The 22720-nt window shown below is 37.9% G+C and overlaps 1 protein-coding gene and 1 non-coding gene across 2 annotated transcripts in view; one reads left to right on the forward strand and one right to left on the reverse strand.

The window, feature by feature from the left end:
- The window catches only part of CNTN6 (contactin 6), a 262943-nt gene that overhangs the window by 212159 nt on the left and 28064 nt on the right, over positions 1–22720 (reverse strand). The window lies entirely within an intron of this gene.
- On the forward strand, positions 10623–10725 carry LOC112581311. The gene has a single exon (XR_003105844.1). It is a non-coding gene; the product is annotated as a U6 spliceosomal RNA (small nuclear RNA).

Below are 22720 nucleotides of genomic sequence, written 5' to 3' on the forward strand. Positions count from 1 at the left end.
ATGGCTACGGCATCCTTTGCTTACTGATATGGTAGGCAAGGTATTTTTTTTCAATTACAAGAAGGAACTAGACTTAGGGCAAATTGTCCCTTATTTGCCTTTCAGACCTCAAACAGTCCACATGTCTGACTTCTGATGCCATGATTTTAGCTGTTTCTTTTGCTGCTTTTGTGGTATTTTGTCTGACCAGTGACCAAACAGCATCACATATACTGTTAGACTCAGTTCACATAGTAATGACAGAATGCTCTTCCACAAAGGGCTGGATTAAAAATATGTGTTTTATTTTTTTCTAGGCAAAGAAATGAAAACAAAATCCTATTCTAGATCTTTATCCATAAAACATAGAAATCTTAACTTTCTATGCTGATTCTAAAGCTAAGCAGAGAGACTAACTGACTTTTAACAAACATTGCTATTGTTGCTATTGCATAATGGTTATTACCTATTTTATCATTTATTGGTTTCTTCTAGAGGTAGCATGGGAGAAACTGACTGTTTTGTAAACTTTTCACAAACATTAATAATTTACAAATGTGAAGGACTTTTGTTGACAAGAGCACAAATGACAACCAAAAACTAATGGAGAACTCACTTTTTTTTTTTAATTTGACAATTATTTATTTTCCCGTCATCTGACCACATGCTCAGAATCTGGATTTTGAAAATTTGGTAAGCAAAGATACACCACAATCTTCTCGATGTCCTCTGTTCAATATCGTATGCACTAACCAAATGTGGCTATTTAAATTCACTACAATTAAACATTCAGTTCCTCAACCACACTAGAGAACTCACTTTTGAGTCATAATTTAGCTCTTAATCACAATGCTTGGGGCCTCTCTGGTGACTCAGTGGTAAAGAATCCACCTACCAGTGCAGGAGATGCAGGAGACATGGGTTCCATCCCTGGGTTTAGAAGATCCCCTGGAGTAGGAAATGGCAACCCATTCCAGTATTCTTGCCTAGGAAATCCCATGGAAAAAGGAGACTGGCAGGTAACAGTTCATGGGGTTACAAAGAGTCAGACATGACTGACTGAATGTGCACATAATGCTTAACAATGTTTTTCTCTACTCCATTTGTACAATTTATCACCTCCTCACCACTAAACAATAGAACCAAAACAAATGAGAAGACGAGATAAGAATTTTTTTTGAACTATATTTAATAGCATTTTCCACATTTTATAAATGGCCATTTTGGAATACCATCTACATGTTTCATAGGGCCTTCATAACAAATTGCCAATAACTGAGAGGTTGAAACCAACACATTTATTCTCTCACAGTTCAAAAACCTTAACTTCTAAAATGAAGGTGTCATTAGGATTCATTCATTCTGGGGAGTCTGAGGTTTCCAGAATGATCCTATGGCTTCATCTTAGCTTCAAGTGTTTGTTAGCCATCCTTGGTGTTCCTTGGCATCACTTCAGTTTCTGTGTCCATCTTCACCTCACCATCTTCTAAGAGGACTTCAGTCTTTGGATTTAGAGCCCAATCAAAATCTGTTATGAGTTTATCTCAATATCCTTAATTACATTTTCAAAGATCGTATTGCCAAATATAATCCCATTCTCAGTTAGTAGGTGGACATAAACGTTGTGAACGACACTGTTCAACCCACAACACTTTGCTCAGCATATTTTTGCAATGTTTCTTTTATTAGAGCTGTTCCAAATTTCTCAGACACTTCTTCACTAAAATAAGAATAGCTCCTTAAGAGGCAAGAGGCAATCTAATACTCAATGTTTTCCAAGCTTAGTTGAAGGCAATTTTTTTAAGAGCATCTCATGAAATAAGAATTTTTTCATAGACAGTTTTTTTGGGAAATGTTGGGGAAGACAAGCCTCAAATACTTCATAGAAAAAAGCTCCTTCCTTTTTCTTCCTTTCAGTTTCCCCTGTATTCTGGTATAAATTTTAGTATATATAGACTATGCATCTCAAGAAGCCTAGTAGAAATAGCAAAATTTGCCCGTTTTCACCTTTTCTCTGATTTTCTGCAATCCCTGTAGAAGTGAAATAATTGCTTTTCAATATGAGTTAATTGTTTCTTTGCATGAGTAGGCAGGACGGGATGATTTGCTAGAATAATGATAGCTAATATATAATCAGCAGGGCTTCCCTGGTGGACAATGGGTAAAGAATCCGCCTGCCAATGCAGGAGATGTGGATTCGATCCCTGGGTCAGGAAGATCACCTGGAAAAGGAATTGGCAACCCACCCCAATATTCTTGCCTGGGAAATTGGATGGACAGAGGAGCCTGGTAGGCTACAGTCCAAGAAGTCACAAAGAGTCAGACAAAACTTAGCGACTAAACAATAACAAACATATAATCAGCATGCACTGCAGAGTAGGCACTGTATGAAATATTTTTAAAGCATTTTAATCCTGATAACAACCCTGTAGATATTGATATTATGTCCACTTGACAGATAAGAAGGATGATGTTCAGGGAACTGTGACTTGCCTATGATCACACAGTTGATAAAATAAGGAGCACACAATCTTTGTCACTTTGTGTTCTTCCTTTCCATATAAGCACATATTTCTCCATGTCATTATGTGGTATGTATGTGCTGAAGGAAGTACAGTATACATTGGACTTGCATCACTAAGTGCTGTCGATCCTGTTTTTTATTTATTTACTTATTTAACTTTATAAGCTCCTTTTAAGTTTCATTAAATACATGTGATTGATTTGGAGATAAAAATGTCCACTTAGGCATAACCTTTTGCAACAATTTGGCTTTAACAATTCAAATAACAGTACCCCTTGCAAATCACAGACGCTGATTAGCAAGGTTTCAGGGCTGTGCCTGGAATTGCTGGTGCCTCTATTACTATTACATCCAGAAAAGAGATGAGGTTAGAGATAAAATGGTCTAATTAACCAGGAGCTGCTTCAGTATCCTCAGTGAGCAGCCACAAAGTAATCAGAAACAGAATCCTTGCCTTTCGGCTGGTCCAGAGATGATGCTTAGATGTATATCAAGAACAGCCAATTGTGTCTGTAACCTGAAAGAACTAGTTGAGAGATTCTCTCAGGCAAACATTGGCAGTAAAGAGGGGATTGTCTGAATAAACTCTTGTCTCAGAGAAAATGCTCTTGTATCTCAAGAGTTTGAGAGAATCTGACAGATACAGAAATGCCAACAAAATTAATAATAACATTTATAATTTGAATACTCTTGTTTTCTCATCACTGTCCTATGGGTTTCTTCGCCGTCAGGGATAGGTTATTGATAGACGTATAGAAACTGTCCTGGGTTGGACAGAATGTTTCATGTATGTCCTTCATTTTGGTTATTTTTATTTACTTTTGAATCCTCAGAACTTCCAGCAACACATATGATTATTGCTAGTTACTTGTTTGGTGAATAAATAAGTAAATGGACAACACAAATAGGAATTGAATAATATAATTAATCGATTTCCTGTAAACCCATTGCTGAACCCTTTATTAAGTTATAAAGGATTTAACCTGTTTTTGTTTTAACTGTATGTTTTTTAAATGAATGTGTACTGAGAGCTTGGTCCTGGACTAAGGGCTTTGCATGGTGTTGCTGTTTAGTTACTAAATCATGTCTGACTCTTTCGCCACCCAAGGACTGTAGCCTGCCAATCTCCTCTGTCTGTGGGATTTCCTATGTAAGAATACTGGAGTGGATTGCCATTTCCTTCTCCAGGAGATCTTTGCAATCCAGGAATTGAACCTATGTGTCCTGTGTAGGCAGGCAAATTCTTTACCACTGAGCCACCAGGGAAGCCCAAGGCCTTTGCATACATGATGAGAGTTTATCCTCATCATACTGTTAGGGGAAGCACACTGACTGAAACCGCCCACCCTGGCCAGGCACCATAGTAACCATTTGCATGAGTTGTTTTACAAAAGTCCTGATAAGGAACACCATGGAACTAATAAGCCACCATCAACAGGTTGAGTTCAGGAAAGGTCAAAAAGTGACACCACGTGTTCAACCACCTCTCAGAATCTTTCTCGATACATCCATCTTGGCTGAATAAGGCATGGACTTGTTCACCAGGGGGATCTTCCCTGGTGGCTCAGATGGTAAAGTGTCTGCCTACAATGCGGGAGACCTGGGTTCAATCCCTGGGTCGGGAAGATCTCCTGGAGAAGGAAATGGCAACCCACTCCAGTATTCTTACCTAGAAAATCCCATGGATGGAGGAACCTGGTTAGGCTACAGTCCATGGGGTCGCAAAGAGTCGTACATCACTGAGCGACCTCACTTAGTTGTTCACCAGGAAGGACTCTGAGTCAGAATGATTGGTTAAAGACAATCTGGAAACTAATCCCATCACCATAAAACCCAAGACTTCAAGCCATGTGGCAGAGCAGTTCTTCTGAGTTCCCATACCCTACTGCTCTCCACTCGGGCTCCCCTTCCCAATAGAATCTCTTGCTTTGTCAGCACATGTGTCTCCTCGGACAATTCATTTCCGAGTGTTAGACAAGAGCCCATTTTCAGGCCCTGGAAGGGGTCCCCCTTCCTGCAACAATACCTTTGCTTATTCAACAACAAATATTTATTGTGTGCTTCCTCTGGCCAGTCACTTTTGGAAGCATAGCATACAGCAGAAAACAAAACAAATAAACAAAACCTTTTCTTCTTTGAAAAGAAGAAAGCAATATTACTATTTGCCTGGAGTCAGAAGTGGTCTACTTCCAGGGTAAACTCAGGTACTTAATTGCAGTGCCCTGATTTCTAATAAAAGCCTCTACACCAACCACTATACTAAGGATTTTCAGCACCAAATTCCTGTGGTGATCACTACACTAAACAAAGAAAGAAGATTCATGTTCTCTAGATGATTGTTCAGGCTAAGCAAATGCCAAATGCTGTTAAGCAATCCCTATTTCTAAATAGAATTCTTTCTCATTGAAGGAGATAATTCCATAAGCACAGGCACATTAATTTGGAGTTTTTCATCAACAATAATGAGAACGGGCAATAAGAATGAACTTAACCTTTCATTCTGTATTTTTGTTTTATGACAAAGAAAGGACTTTTTCAAGCTGGGAGGAAAAAGGAAATACTTGCTGCTGAGTCTTGTGTGAGCTTTTAGTGCTACTCATGAAAAACAAACAAACAAACAACTTTGGCTGTTAAAATAGTGGGCATAGGTTCTTGGGTGGAATATAGGAACTTAAAGTGATAAATCTGCAAGCAACATGGAAATATGATTACACTAAAGATGAGATTAGTAAAATCCAATATACAGTGACTGAGATCAACCAGCTTACAATATAGCTCCAGGAGTTGTCTATAAATATGTACCTGAAAAGATCGGGGAATATCCAGGTTACTCAAGGGATAAAGCAACAAGAGGAAAGTAGGTTGGGTCTAACCAAAGCTATGAGTTTTAATCTGGTAAGTGTTACTATGAATAACTAAAAATCCTCTTAACAACATACAACACCGAGAAAAGAAAAACAAAAAAAATAAGAATTTGGAAGTTTTGTTGTTTTTTTTTTCACCCTCTCCGCCATCATCGTGGGCCTGGAGGGTGCCTCAGAAGCCCAGAGGTGGCGTGGGTGGTAGGGATGTGGGGGAGGGGGGTGTCGGGGGACATGAGTGGGGGTTGTGGGGGGCATAGCGGTGGGGGTAGGGGTGGGCGTGCCGAAGTGCCGGCTCCTCACGCAGCAGGGAGAAGCTACGGCTCTTTCTCTACTACCCTGGGCCGACCATGCTAGGAGGAGGCCTAGTGGGCGGTTGGCATCAGCACAGGGGCCCAGCCTCCAGCAGCCACCTAGCCTCACTGCACATGCTCAGAGTGCCCCTCCAGTCTGAAAGTGTTTTTAGACTACTCTTTAGGCAGGAGAGATTCTAGTATGTCCACTAAAGGAATAAAATATTAATGGTTATGTGCATTTAATGGATACACCATCCAGTGTTGTGTTGCCGTTGTTGTTTAGTCGCTAAGCCATGTCCGACTCTTTGTGACCCTCATGGACTGCAGCAAACAAGGCTCCCCTGTCCTTCACTATCCCCATAGTTTGCTCAAATTTATATTCATTGAGTCTGTGATGCTATTCAACCATCTCATCCTATGTCATCCCCTTCTCTTGCCCTCAAACTTTCCCAGCGTTAGGGTCTTTTCCAAAGAGTCAGCTCTTTGCATCAGGTGGCCAAAGTATTGTCAGCAAAGTGATGTCTCAGCTTTTAATACACAGTCTATATTTGTCACAGCTTTTCTTCCGAGGAGCAAGTCATTTAATTTCATGGATGCAGTCACCATCCACAGTGATTTTGGAGCCCAAGAAAATAAAGCCTGTCCCTGTTTCCATTGTTTCCCCATTTGTGCTGATGTGCTCAATCGTGGCTGTCTCTTTGCCACCCCATGGACTGTAGCCCGCCACGTTCCTCTGTCCATGGAATTTCCAGGCAAGAATACTGGAGTGGGTTGCCATTTCCTTCTCCAGGGTGTTTCCCCATTTATTTGCCATGAAATGATGGAACTGGATCATCTTTGCTGTTTGAACATTGAGTTTTAAGCCAGCTTTTTCACTCTCCTCTTTCACCTTCATCAAGAGGCTCTTTAGTTTCACTTTGCTTTCGGCCATAGGGTTGTATCATCTGCATATCTGAGGTTATTGATATGTCTCCCAGCAATCTTGATTCCAGCTTGCGGTTCATCCAGCCTGGCATTTCTTATGATGTAGTCTACATGTAAGTTAAATAAGCAGGGTAACAATATACAGTCTTGATGTACTCCTTTCCCAATTTTAAACCACTGCATCGGTCCACATCCAGTTCTAACTGTTGCTTCTCAACTTGCATACAGATATCTTAGGAGGCAAGTAAGGTGGTCTGGTATTCTCATCTCTTTAACAATTTCCCAGTTTGTTGTGATCCACACAGTCAAAGCCAATGAAGCAGAAGTAGCTATTTTTCTGGAATTCTCTTGCATTTTCTATGATCCAATGGATGTTAGCAATTTGATCTCTGGTTCCTCTGTTTTTTCTAAATCCAGCTTGTACACCTGGAATTTCTTCATTCACATACTGCTAAAGTCTAGCTTGAAGGATTTTGAGCATAACCTTGCTAGCATATGAAATAAGTGCAATTGTAAGGTAAGTTGAACATTCTTTGGCATTGCCATTCTTTGGGACTGGAATGAATACTGACCTTTTCCAGTCCTGTGGCCACTGCGGAGTTTTTCCAAATTTGTTGGCATATTGAGTGCAGCACTTTCACAGCATCATCTTTTAGGATTTGAAATAGCTCAACTGGAATTCCATCACCTCCACTAGCTTTGTTTGTAGTGATGGTTCCTAAGTCCCACTTGACTTCACATTCCAGGATGTCTGGCTCTAGGTCAGTGATCACACCATCGTGGTTATCTGGGTCATGAAGATCTTTTTTGTATAGTTCTTCTGTGTATTCTTGCCACCTCATCTTAATATCTTCTGCTTCTGTTAGTTCCATATGATCTCTGTCCTTTATTGTGCCTATCTTTTCATGAAATATTCCCTTGGTATCTCTAATTTTCTTGAAGAGATCTCTAGTCTTTCCCATTCTATTGTTTTCCTCTATTTCTTTGCACTGATCACTGAGGAAGGCTTTCTTATCTCTCCTTGCTATTCTTTAGAACTCTACATTCAAATGGGTGTATCTTTCCTTTTCTCCTTTGCCTTTCATGTCTTTTCTTTTCTCAGCTATTTGTAAGGCCTCCTCAGACAGCCATTTTGCCTTTTTGCATTTCGTTTTCTTGGGAATGGTCTTGATCCTTGCCTCCTGTACAATGTCACGAACCTCCATCCATAGTTCTTCAGGCACTCTATCAGATCTAATCTCTTGAATCTATTTGTCACTTTCATTGTATAATCATAAGGGGTTTGATTTAGGTCATACTTGAATGGTCTGGTCGTTTTCCCTGCTGCTGCTGCTAAGTCACTTCAGTTGTGTCCAACTCTGTGAGACCCCATAGATGGCAGCCCACCAGGCTTCCCTGTCCCTGGGATTCTCCAGGGAAGAACACTGGAGTGGGTTGCCATTTCCTTCTCCAATGTATGAAAGTGAAAAGTGAAAGTGATGTTGCTCAGTCGTGTCTGAATCTTAGTGACCCCATGGACTGCAGCCTATCAAGCTCCTCTGTCCATGGGATTTTCCATGCAAGAGTACTGGAGTGGGTTTCCAGTGGTTTTCCCTACTTTCTTCAATTTAAGTCTGAATTTGGCAATAAGGAGTTCATGATCTAAGCCTTAGTCATTTCCCACTCTTGTTTTTGCTGACTGTTTAGAGCTTCTCCATCTTTGGCTGCAAAGAATATAATCAATCTGATTTTGGTATTGATCATCTGGTGATATCCATGTGTAGAGTCTTCTCTTGTGTTGTTGGAAGAGGATGTATGCTATGATCAGTGCGTTCTCTTGGCAAAACTCTGTTAGCCTTTGACCTGCTTCATTTTGTACTCTAAGGCCAAATTTGCCTGTTACTCCAAATATCTCTTGACTTCCTACTTTTGCATTTCAGCCCCCTATAATGAAAAGGACATCTTTTGGGGGTGTTAGTTCTAGAAGGTCTTGTAGTCTTCATAGAAGTGTTCAACTTCAGCTCTTCAGCATTACTGGTCAGGGTATAGACTTGGATTTCTGTGATAGTGAATGGTTTGCCTTGGAAATGAAGAAAGATCATTCTGTCATTTTTGAGGTTGCATCCAAGTACTGCATTTCGGACTCTTTTGTTGACTATGATGGCTACTCCATTTCTTCTATGGTATTCTTGCCCACAGTAGTAGATAAATGGTCATCTGAGTTAAAGTCACCCATTCCAGTTCGTTTTAGTTCTTTGATTCCTAAAATTCTGATTTCACTCTTGTCATCTCCTGTTTGACCACTTCCCAATGCCTTGATTCATGGACCTAACATTCCAGGTTCCTATGCAGTATTGTTCTTTACAGCATCAGACTTTACTTCCATCACTAGTCACATCCACAACTGGGTGTTGTTTTTGCTTTGGCTTCATCTCTTCATTCTTTCTGAAGCTATTTCTCCACTGATCTCCAGTAGCATATTGGCCACCTATCAACCTGAGGACTTCATCTTTCAGTGTCCTATCTTTTTGTCTTTTCATACTGTTCATGGTGTTCTCAAGGCAAGAATACTGAAGTGGTTTGCCATTCCCTTCTCTGTATATTCATAAGGGATTTGATATAGGTCATACTTAAATGGCGTAGTGGTTTTCCCTACTTTCTTCAATTTAAGTCTGAATTTTGCAATAAGGCATTTGTGATCTGAGCCACAGTCAGCTCCCGGTCTTGATTCATAGAGCTTCTCCATCTTTGGCTGCAAAGAATATAATTAATCTTATTTCAATATTGAACATCTGGTGATGTCCATGTGTAGAGTTGTCTCTTGTGTTGTTGGAAGAGGGTGTTTGCTAAGAACAATGCCTTCTCTTGGCAAAACTTTGTTAGATTCCTAACCACTAGACTGCCAAGGAATTCTGCTGAGGTTTATATTGGGACAGTCTGAATTTGCAGTTAGTATCAGAAGTGAGGGTGATCTTGGCAACTCCTGAACTTTGCAAAGAAAGAAAGAGAGAAAGTGAAGTCTATCAATCATATCTGACTCTTTGCTACCCCATGGACTGTAGCCTACCAGGTTGCTCCGTCCATGGGATTTTTCCAGGCAAGAATACTGGAGTGGGTTGCCATTTCCTTGTCCAGGAGGTCAGGAAGACCTTTGCCTGGTTCAAGACCCAGGCATTGAACCCAGGTCCCCTGCATTGTAGGCAGACACTTTACCATTTGAGCCACCAGGGAACTTTGCAAACATGTTATTTATTTCTCAAAGCAAACTCATGTGGTATAAGATCACATAGCTGAGAATAGAACATGAGCAAAATATTCTCTGAAATAAATGATTACAATAGTTTCTTAGATCTGTTTCCCAAGGCAAAAGAAATACAAGCAAAATAAACAACAGGGACTAAGTCAAACTTTAAAACTTTTGAACAGCAAAGAAAATGGTAAACAAAGCAAAAGACAACCTATGAATTGGGAGAACATATTACCAAATGATGTTACTAAGAAGGGCTTAATTTTTAAAAGGGCAAATAGCTCATCACATAATGCATTTAAAAAAAAAAAAAAAAACCTGAACATAGGCAGAAGACCTAAACAGACATTTCTCCAAAGAAGACATACAGATGGTTAACAGGCACATGAAAGATGATCAACATTGCTATTTATTAGATAAATGCAAAATAAAATTACAATGAGATACCACCTCACACTGGTCAGAATGGCCAGCATTAAAAAATCTACAAACTGTAAATGCTGGAGAGTGTGTGGAGGAAAAAGAACTCTCCTCCACTATTGGTGGGAATATAAACTAGTGCAGCCATGGTGTTTGGGGACCGTCATTTTTCTAAAAGATTGCATATCCTATCCCTCTAAAATGTTGGTAATGTTATAAAGACATCTTATGGAGATTTAAATCTTGAAGTGGCCTGGAGGCTCTATATTCACTGAGAGTTTGTTGATCTTAAATTGACTCAAGAGCATTTCTGGGTTAATTGTTCTTTCTCCTTTTTATAATTTCCCCTGGATCTGAGAGAATAAGGGAGGAAATCAGAAATGCAATGGGTCATACTCACTTCGGCAAATGAAGTAAAGTTGTCCTGATACAGAGAAGATTACCATAGAGCCTGTATAAGGGTAACACAGATGTTTTGAGACAATCCATTTTCTTCTTCTTTTTTTAATTTAAAAAAGACATGAGAAAATACTTGGGATAATGGAAATGTTTTATATATTGTTTTGAGTTGCGGTTTTTATGGTGACTACAAATATTAAAACTCATTACTGAGTACTAGATCATTGTATTTTATTGAACATTAAATATACTTTAATCTTTAAAATGAGTGCTGTGAGAAATGCAAATAAGGATTTAAACCTGGGGGTTTGCAGGGTTGACTGATTCATATATAACTAAGGTTGAACAAATAGAGCATTAACCTTATTGTACTTTATATAACAAATGAAACTCTGTTGGAAAATCACGTATTTATTAATTGAAAAATTCAGGAGAAAATGAATGTCAAGAGATAAAACTGACTTTACAAATATTGCAACTGGAAGAAGAGCAGCACTAAAGGAAAAAGTATCCAAGAACATGCATGGATTGTTTACCATGTACCAGATATATTGCCATTTCAAATTTGTTATTTCATTGATTGGTTATACCAACCCTATGAAGAACCCACTGCTAAAAATCTATTTTTACCTTGTCGAGAAACATAAATCTTGATAGGTTATGTGACCTACCCAAGGTTCCAAGGCTAAAAATTGTAAAGTTAAATCTTGAGGCTCTATTTCTGATGTCAAAGTCGGCATTCTTGACAACCAAGGCTTGTTACTTCCATTCAGTCATTGTTTTGATTAAGTTAGGCTAGTTTAATTATGCATGATGAGTAATTAAATGGAAACATGAGTCACATTGACCACTCTACTTCTAATATATAAAAATTAGTTGTAACAACAACATAGCCAAACCTGAATAATCTTTTTAATTTGGTTAAATGGCAACATTTTAATGGCTCAATATGGCCAGCAGGTGGCAATGGTATTCCATTAAGTCAATACAGCAACTTCAGGGAAATTAATGTGCATATCACTTCATGTCAAATAGATGGGAAAGCACGGAAACAGTGACTAATTTTATTTTCTTAGGCTCCAAAATCATTGCAGATGGTAACTGGAGCCACAAAATTAAGAGACACTTGCTCCTTGGAAGAAAAACTATGACCAACCTAGATAGTATATTAAAAAGCAGAGACATCCCTTTGCTGACAAAGGTCCGAATAAAGTCAAAGTTATGGCTTTTCCAGTAGTCATGTATGGATGTGAGAGTTGGACCATAAAGAAGGCTGAGTGCTGAAGAATTGATGCTTTTGAACTGTGGTGCTGGAGACTCTTGAGAGTCTCTTGGACAGCAAGAAGATCAAACCAGTCAATTCTAAAGGAAATCAACCCTGAATATTCATTGGAAGGGCTGATGCTGAAGCTCCAATACTTTGGCCATCAGATGTGAAGAGTCGACTCGTTGGAAATTACCTCGATTCTGGGAAAGATTGAGAGCAAGAGGAGAAGAGGGCAACAGAGGATGAGATAATTGGATGGTATCACCAACTCAGTGGACATCATAAGTTTGTGCAAACTCAGGAAGACAGTGAAGGACAAGAAAGCCTGGTGTGCTGCAGCTCATGGGGGTCATAAAGAGTCGAACACGACTTAGTGACTAAACAACAACGTGTATAAAAAATACAAGGCTGCAGAAAAAAGGAGAGGAGCAGCTTTCTGTGATCTCGACCCTAGATATTTATGCACTTGACCCATTAAGGAGACACAATTTTTGAGCTGTTTGCATACCTAGGCTAGTTTAATTGCATTCTGCATAAGGTAAGCAAAAGAAGCAATAATGAACACACTGAAGAGACAGTGGTTCTAAGCTATCTAAATGAGGGTAGAGAAAGAAAAATAAATATTATTTGAGGGAATCTTTGAAGCTTCTTTTACAGTTGTTGTGTTTTTGGTGTGTGCATGTGTTTATTTGCATATATATATGTATATATGCACATGTACATACGTCATTGCTGTCATGTTGTTAGTGTTTCTCATGAAACCCAACAACCTGTGTGAGTTGGTGACAAAAAGGAATGCTTTTGGATTTAAGCCAAATCTTTCTACCTCTGGAAGAGTAGAGCATATTCTGAAACTAGTGTGCAACAAACAAGGAACATTTGACTACACCATTGCAAATGCTGTATTTTATGATCCAGTTTCCTAAAACCAGCCTGGTGGACAAAGCAAAGATTCCTGGACCAAGATATTTATGTAAGGTTTTGAAAGACAGTAGTAGTTTTCCAGGAGGACAAGGTAAATATGAATATTTTAGGAAGAGGCACTAGCAACTAAAGCAGGTGTAGAAAAGTAAAAAACATGGTGTCTTTGTGAAGTATAAACACTTCGGCAAAGTGAGAATTTGTAGTATCTTAAAAGAAAGAATCAGAAAAAGTCTTTTGGTCATGAGAGGAATTTGCATGTTATTCTATAAGGAGTGATGAGTTTGCCCATTATGGAAATAAGACTTCTGAAAAAAGGTAGAGGAGGCCTGATCTGAAAATATCAAAGAGAGGTGGTAGATTGAAGAATTATTTGGGACACAGACTTTATACTACTACAGAAAACTCTAATAAACTGGAATTCAAAGTGGTGCTCTGTTTATCTGTGATTGTGATTAAAATATGAATTCTGAAAGACAGTGATTTTCCAAAAAATCATGATTTAGTGTTAACTTCCTTTCCTCACACTGAGAATGTATAATATCAAAAACCATGTCCTGAAATGGTTGAAAATGATGAAGTGAAGGTAATACATATTTTTAAAAATAATAAAAGGAAGATAAGAAAAGTGATGGGTAATGACTTTTGGACTTGTATAATGTGTTCCTACCACCGTGTCATGAGTTGCATTGGGCAGACTGACCCTAGAGTCTGAGTGGTTGGGCAGGAAAAGGGAGTCCCTAGGTAGTGAATCTAGTGCAAAAGGTAACTGGCAACATATGGCTGGAGATGGCATATGGCTGGTCTAGAGCATATATTATATATCGTTGTTGTTGTTCAGTCACTAAGCCAGTTCCAACTATCTGCGACCCCATGAACTGCAGCATGTCAGGCTTCTCTGTCCTTCACTATCTCCCTGAGCTTGTTCAAACTCATGTCCATGGAGTGAGTGATGCCATCCAATCATCTCATTCTCTGTAGACCCCTTCTCCTCTTTCCTTCAATTTTTCTCAGCATGAGGGTTTTTTCTAATGCGTCAGCTCTTTGCATCATGTGGCCAAAATATTAGAGCTTCAGTTTCAGCATCAGTCCATCCAATGATTATTCAGGGTTGATTTCCTTTAGGATTATCTGGTTTGATCTCCTTGCAGTCCAAGGGACCCTCAAGGGTCTTCTCCAGTGCCACAGTTCAAAAGCATTGGTTTTGGGGGGCCCAGTGTTCTTTATGGTCCAACTCTCACATCTATACGTGACTACTGGAAAAACCATAGTTTTGACTATATGGACTTTTGTAGGCAAAGTGATGTCTCTGCTTTTTAATACACTGCCTAGGTTTGTCATAGCTTTTCATCCAAGGAACAAGCATCTTTTAATTTTGTGGCTGCAGTCACTGTCCCCTTTGATTTTGGAGCCAAAGAGAATGAAATCTGACACGGTTTCCACATTTTCCCCATCTTACGTATAGTTTATGTCAAATCTCCCTCAAGCAGCACCCTCTGAGGAATATTCCTTATGCCATTCTGCTATCTCCTATAGCTTAGATTTTGCTCTACTAGAGCTATAATCAGGAAGTTCTTGAGTCCCTAAAGATTGTTTAAACGTTTCTGTGGAATGCTTCTATTTTGTAAATAGCCACTCTGCCTTTGTTCACGTTGTGATCTAGTTCATCACCTGTCAAACAACTCACCAGTGCATGTTCCTTAAAGCCTGTTTGCAATCCTCCAAGGATAGGGCTTCCCTTGTGGCTCAGCTGTTAAAGAATTTGCCTGCAATGTGGGAGACCTGGGTTCTATCCCTGGGTTGGGAAGATACCCTGGAGAAGGGAAAAACTACCCACTCCAGTATTCTGGCTTAGAGAGTTCTACTGACTATATAGTCTATGGGGTCACAAAGAGATAGACACGACTTAGCAACTTCCACTTTTCACAAGGATAGGAAAAGCAAGGTAGTATCAAAGGAAGAGAAGAGATACTGTGATAGTGCGAGAAGAGACACTGTGATAAAGATGAGTCTGAGTTTGTATCATAATTTTACCACTGATTGTGTGACATGGAATAAAATGTTTTAACACTGTGAAGCTCATTTGTTTACCTGTCAAGTAATGGGTGGGCTTCCCGGGTGGTGTAGTGGTAAACAACCCACCTACAATACAGGAGACAAAAGAAATGTGATTCAATCCCTGAGTTGGGAAGATCCCCTAGAGGAGGAAATGTCAACCCTGTCCAATATTCTTGAGGGGAGATTCCCATGAACAGAGGAGCCTGGTGGGATACAGTCCATGGGGTTGTAAAGAGACAGATATGACTGAGCACGTGCGTGGAAATTGATGGATAGAACATATCCTGAGGGTCAATTTAGAGCAAAGTGGCCTTCTTTGTTTTCTGTTGGCTTGCAGACATTATCATTAAATCACAGAATTCTTTTCCAAGGAGTTCAGACATAGACTCAAAAGACGTATTGCAGTCGTTGCTAATAGTAGGTACCTGCAGCTAAATGATTGGAGTTAACATAGAGGAGAGCAATGTACCAACATTTCAGGTTTAGATAATCTGAATTTCCTGGCTCTCAAAACATGAAGTCATATATCCCGTTCAGTTCAGTTCAGTCGCTCAGTCGTGTCTGACTCTTTGCGACCCCATGAATCACAGCACGCCAGGCCTCCCTGTCCATCACCAACTCCCAGAGTTCACTCAGACTCACGTCCATCGAGTCCGTGATGCCATCCAGCCATCTCATCCTCTGTCATCCCCTTCTCCTCCTGCCCCCAGTCCCTCCCAGCATCAGAGTCTTTTCTAATGAGTCAACTCTTCACATGGGGTGGCCAAAGTCCTGGAGTTTCAGCTTTAGCATCATTCCTTCCAAAGAAATCCCAGGGCTGATCTCCTTCAGAATGGACTGGTTGGATCTCCTTGCAGTCCAAGGGACTCTCAAGAGTCTTCTCCAACACCACAGTTCAAAAGCATCAATTCTTTGGCACTCAGCCTTCTTCACAGTCCAACTCTCACATCCATACATGACCACAGGAAAAACCATAGCCTTAGCTAGATGGACCTTTATCAGCAAAGTAATGTCTCTGCTTTTTAAAATGCTATCTAGGTTGGTCATAACTTTCCTTCCAAAGAGTAACCGTCTTTTAATTTCATGGCTGCAAGCACCATCTGCAGTGATTTTGGAGCCCAAAAGAATAAAGTCTGACACTGTTTCCACTGTTTCCCCATCTATTTCCCATGAAGTGATGGGACCAGATGCCATGATCTTCATTTTCTGAATGTTGAGCTTTAAGCCAACTTTTTCACTCTGCACTTTCACTTTGATCAAGAGGCTTTTTAGTTCCTCTTCACTTTCTGCCATAAGGGTGGTGTCATCTGCATATATCCAATCCTCAAGCAAATACTAAGTGCCAGGATGTACAAATAAGTGTGGCAGGCGCTTCCAAGAATGCAGAAATTAACTGGACAAGTCCTGACCTCAAAAAACCTAGAGGTTAACAGATATGATGCTGCTAGATGATGCTTATACATACATTTATACTAAACAAGGTAGACAGTGATAACCTTAGTGAAGGATGTTGAGACAAGATTGTGTGTGTGTGTGTATCTTAGGGGAGAAGAAGGAAAGAGTTCATTGGAAACTGTGATTCAGATACAGTTTGTTTCTTATGACAAAAATCATATAGGTGAGGACTAAGGCTGTTCTGAAATCATTGGTGGTCATAATAGATTCTGGTGTAATATATCAACTCTAGCTACACCTGTTTCTATGGCATTCATCCCGTGCTGAGTCTTGTCTTTTTCAGCAAATGTGTTTTCAGCCTCTTTCTACTCACCTGTGGACATCTACATGTGAAAGGTGATGGTCCTGCCAGATCTATGATATGATAAATGATTTAACTTATACTTTGGCCACCTGATGCAAAGAGCTGACTCACTGGAAAAGACCCTGATCCTGGGAAAGATTGAGGGCAGGAGGAGAAGGGGACAACAGAGGATGAAATGGTTGGATGGCATCATCAACTCAATGGACATAGGTTTGGGTGGACTCCAGGAGTTGGTGATGGACAGGGAGGCCTGACGTGCTGCGGTTCATGGGGTCGCAAAGAGTCAGATACGACTTAGCTACTGAACTGAACTGAAGACTATTCTAGACAGATCAGCAATCACATGTACAGAAAAACAAACAAGCAAACAAACAAAAAACAGCCTTGTCCTAAGCACCAGGGAATTAGGTCATTAAAGTAAAACTGAATTTGAAGATTTTAAATAGAAAAACAGTGGCAACAATTTCCCATCATATTTCTCAGTGGAGGCTTGGAAGTCCATTGTTCTTTAATAGATAATTGAATGTTCCCTTTTTCTATATTTAAATTGAGAATTTTTTCACTATATTTTGGGAAATTATTTATCTTGATCATTGAGAGAATTCATTTTTCAGATTATGATGTGCAGTCATCTGTCATATTTTTATTTTTTGGGGTTTTTGAAATAAGCATTTAAAAAATTTTAAATACTTATTTAACAAAAATCTAGGTCTCAGAGACTATAGAAAAACCAAATGGAAAATGGAGTGAGCATTCTATGTATCTAGAACTGGCATATAGGTGTGTATGTAAACACATTATGCTTTCTATAAAAGATCAAATGAAAATTGTGCCCATGGAGAATGACTTCTGTGCAGCAGACATGCATTCTAATTATTTCATCCTTATTGCCTTCTATACAGCTGAAAGGAATGCAAGGTGGGGGTGAAGGTAGGAAAGAAAAAAAAAAGTGTTATGTATAAATATAACCAATGTTGGTTTGCAAAAAGTGCTTTATTACACATCAGGTACTTTTTTTTTTTTTTTTTAAAGCTTTCTTCATTCCCAATGGAAGGCTTTCACTGTAGGGGGCAATCAGCCATAGGAGTTGACCAGTGGGAAGCCTATGAACTGTAAAAACAACAACAAAGGCTTTTACAAATCATTCTATGTGGATAAAATAGGTACAAAACCCTCACCTTTGGGGTATTTATGAGGACACACTGGCCTTATCTCTTTACCTCCTATTCCCATAATTGGCTTCACTCCTCAACTTCTCTTTTCCTCTTAGGAAACATGAAATGGACCTTTATAGATGACAAGATTTCTTTCATATTTGTATCTGGGTAGGGAGAATGGGGAGATATCATATCAAAAAGGGCAGCTTATCATACCTCTTTTTCCCCCCTGTTTATTAAAAAGAATGAGTGCAACTAAGGGACTTCTGCTGAGAGTAACAAGCACTTTACCACTGCAAAAGGGGCTCCGGCTGTAAAAGGTCTCCAACCAACTAAATTGAGTGGCACTCCTCACCACAGCCACGTTCAAGTTGTCTTTTCCAAGCAGACAGCTAAATTAGGAGTTAAGAGATGCCCGCATAGCTTTTCATGATGTAAATCAAAGATGAAAGAACCCTAACTCGCAGGAAATGTTAAAGAAAGAAACACCTAAGCGAAAAGCAGAGTAGCTAAATGACTTGCGTTTGGATTTTATTTTGCTGATCAATCCACAGGACTTCATATTTTGGTCATTCTAAATTCATTCTAAATTAAAGATATTTTTGTGAAAAGTTCCCAAAACGATCAACATGAAACAGGTCATTTTCTCTCCTAGGTAATTTTTGGAGAGTGGTTGAAATTTGTGAAACCATGTGTGGAAATCAGGTTTATATTCACATGAATATCCCCAGGTATGTGATGTCTTCCTATATAAACATGGATCTACAACTCTCTTTTCAAAGGATAAGTAACCCTTTAGTAACATCAACCATCACTGTGGTTCAGTGCTGACACCCCTCTGGGTGTAATTCAAAATGACATTTTTTACAAATTCATGGAAATAGCTTTTTTTTTTTTGAGATTTTACCATCTTGTACTATCTTTCATTTTCTTCAATATACTACTTACGTATATGCAAAATCTTACCTTTTGTGTTAAACAATTGTTATTTCCATCAAAACAATCCATCCTATTCTCTTTTATAGTTCTCATTATTTAGTTCAGTGCCTTGAACTTGGTGCATGAATCAATAAATATTTATTAAATGAAAGCAATCAAACCCTAAAATTTACTGATAAGATTACATCTGTCTCTAGGAGCCAAAAAACAGTAATGATTAAGAAAAAACATTACATAGTTCATAATCTGTGCAAGGCACTGTTTTTATTAATTTATATAGTCATAACACTTCATGAGATATCATTATTAATATCTCGGTGTTACAGTTAAGAACAGTGAGATAGATTAAGTAATGTATTCAAGCTGATAGTGGCAGAGCAAGAATTTGAAACAATGGAGCCTTCAGGCTGTGCTCTTAATTACTATGCTATATATAGCTTTCCTAACAGATTATATTTATTGTGTAGTTGTAAGTGCTTTACATGTACTAATTCATTTGTATCATGAATTCTATTTATAGAAGCTGGCTGTATGCCAGGATGGGATATATTAGCACTTTCACTAGACTTTAGTAAACATAGGCTGAGAATTTCATACTTCTGTGGTTTTATTCTTATGCAGTGATTATCAAAATGTGGATTGGAAAACCAAGGAGTTCCCAACTTCCTTTTTAGAGCACTTACATAGTTAGAGCTCGTCTAGATATCAAAGAAAGTGTTCTGTAGTTATCTGTTCTTTTTCTCTTCACCTACTTTATAAAAAATTTTTTAAACACATGATATTCATTATGGAAGATATAAGAATCCCTAAGTGTAACAACTACAGCAAATAAATACAAAATTAAAAAAAATCATAAAGCTGCTTCTTAAATCTGACAATTTTAAGGAGAATGGGTTTTGCTGTACCCATATCCCACTGAACTGGATCTGCTGCTGCTGCTAAGTCGCTTCAGTCATGTCCAACTCTGTGCAACTGGATCTAGTAACTACTAAACCATCTGAAATCCCTTATTAGATAAAGATTTAACAAGGATAGATTATTCCATAAATTTCAAGAATGATTTGTTACTCTCTAACTTCTCTTAATGAAATGCTGATACTTTAATTGATATACATTTTATTTTTTTTACCATCTCCAGTAAAGCTGCTGTTTGCTCTAATCTGTATCAAAGTTATATTAAGGTAATGCTAAAATAAGTACTAGTTGTTCCTAATGCTATAAACACAACCAACAAATTCTTATATAGTGGTTTTAATTTTTACATTCCCATGTGATTCCCTAATTTGAATTTCTAGTGAAAAATACCAGGAATGAAAATATTCTAATAAAAAATACTAATTTCATAAGACTTGCTGTTCACACATATATTTACTTCCTAGGCTATGTAAGTTTCATTCAGTCTGCAGTTAGCTGTTTAACCATTTCCTAGGACCTCTGTGAAAGCCATGACTTTATTTTAAGATGTTCATATAGAGAGGCATCATTATATTCTAGTGAAATCACTACATATGGTATACTAGGTATATTACGACTAGTTCCAAATATGAGCTCTGGTTTTTTTATTTTAACATGAATTTTTTGTGTCCTTCAAATATGGTATTACTTTTACATAAACTATATGTAACTGCCCTACTCAGAGTTAGTAGATAGATATTCACCATTAAGTTAAAGTGTGGCATCTTTATGATATACACTAATCTCAAACCATTTTCTTCTAAAGTAAACATCATTAATTTTTTGGTAACAGTCAAAGCAAATAATTAATAATAGAAGTTTTTAATCTATTGTATAAACATCATCTTCCTGGAAATTTCTGGATTAGACCTAGATTCAGTGATATACACTATCTCTTCTACCACACTTCTCTACTATACCTTCAGCAAAATTATTTGCATTTACAGAATAGGAAAAGTGTGGTGGAAAGACTCTATAAACATGACCCCCAATGACCCTGTCTTCTGGTAGGCACCATTGTATCTCCCCTTGCTCTTGAATGTAGGTTTGACCTATGGCTTGCTTCTAACCAGCAGAGGGAGTGAACTGTCATTTCCATGATTAGGGTCATAAGATTATAACTCAAATTTTTCTAGAAAATTGTCTCAATTGCGTAGTCATTTTGCAGATTTTAAACAAAGGAAGTGGCTGTTTGGAGATGCCCATGTGGTAAGGAACTGAGGGCATCCTCTGGTCAATAGCCAGAGAGTGGCTGAAACTCTCAATCTAACAATGTTCAATAAACTGAATTCTGTCAACAATCATATGGCTTTGTAAGCATATTCCTTCCCAGTTGGGTTTTCAGATAAAAACTCAGTCATGGATGATACCTTATTTGCCACTTTCAAATGAGTCCTGGAAGCAAAGAACCCAGATGAGCTGTAGCAAGACTACTGAACCATAGATTTGTAACATAATTGATGTTGTTGTTTTAAGCCTGTAAGTTTATGGTATTATTGTACCATAATAATATTATACCAGTGTTATAATGCAGCATCAGAAAATTAATGTAGTGAGTCAAACAACTGTTTTCTTTGAACCCAGAAACACAGTTAGGGCTTTGATTTTAAGAGGTACTGATCTTATTACAAATTTAAAAATAAATAAATAATATGAAAATATGGGAGTGAGTCTAGAATGCCTAGAAAGTAAATGACACTGAGGATTACAAAATATGGCATCCAGTTGTATACAGTATATTAAGAATACTGGCCCTTGTGGGACAGGGCCAGTATTAGTTAATTATTTCATACTTAGCTAATGCTGAAGGAAAAATATAATCATGACCAAGAGCCTGGTTATACCAGCTTTTTAGGAACCCACTTCTTTTTTAATTTAAAATTTTACTTATATATTTTTCATACATTTAAAGCTTCCAGTTGACCAATAATAAGTACTAAGTTTTTATTTCTCTTTGGATAAGAGAAATTGTCTTCTAATAGAATAATTTGTCACTTTTTATCTTCAGACTCACAGCTACATTACCTCCTTTCATTGAATTTTATTTCACTATATTGTTTTTTCTGATGATAATCTTGATATTAGAATGATTATGTTTTTCTGAGAACTATAAGTTTCAATATGAGTTTAGCATTATATGTTGAACTTTAAATTCTATCCCTATTTATATAGAATATTTTGTCTCAGTCTTTTACAAAAAAAAAATCATAACTTTAGCTCAGACATGAAGAAAAAAAAAGACACCATACCTGTGAAAATTATAACAATAATTTTCAGCACATTAAGTCAACAATACAATTAAAATAAAATAATTATTTGAAACAATATATTTTATGCATGTGGACTTCTACAGAGCTGATCTTTAGTTGCATCTTATGAAAAGCTATAGAATGAATTTATCCAAGATTTCTTTTAAAGGAAGAAATTAAATTGTCCATGCAACACCATTACATATGCAACAAAAAATATTCATAGATGCATGATAAACCTTTCAATTGGATTACACTTTTATAGCTAGAACTGAAATATAATTTTATGCCACAAGCATCCAGGCATATTTTATCAATTTTCTGTTCTTTTACCCATATGAAATGTGTGATATATGATATAAATATACACACACTTTGTATATGAGTTACATTTTTGAAGTCTAAAACAAAAAAAGCCAGAGAAAATGGCAATAGAAGATGAGCAAAGGCTTGCCTTTATCTGAATGCTGTGTTTTACACTAAGTGTGAATACTTTCACTATAACCACATATTTGTCATTCTGCTCAGGCTGAATATACTATTTTAAATTAGAAAAAGTTCAACAAGATTTGCCCAAAATGAACTATCTAGCAACTATAGTTCTATAGTGACTTCGGAAAATAGAACAACCTGTCTTTCATGATTCACTTCTCTAAAACTCTAGAAACAAACTACGTGGGAAAGTCCATTAACTGAAGCATCTTCTTGACAATTGGATAAGGAAGATGGTCATTGCCAGACTAACTGTGATAGGAGAAATGTAATTAAAAGTTGATACATAGAAATG

The sequence above is a fragment of the Bubalus bubalis genome, chromosome 21 (genome assembly GCF_019923935.1).
Source record: "Bubalus bubalis isolate 160015118507 breed Murrah chromosome 21, NDDB_SH_1, whole genome shotgun sequence".
Taxonomy (NCBI): Eukaryota; Metazoa; Chordata; class Mammalia; order Artiodactyla; family Bovidae; genus Bubalus; species Bubalus bubalis.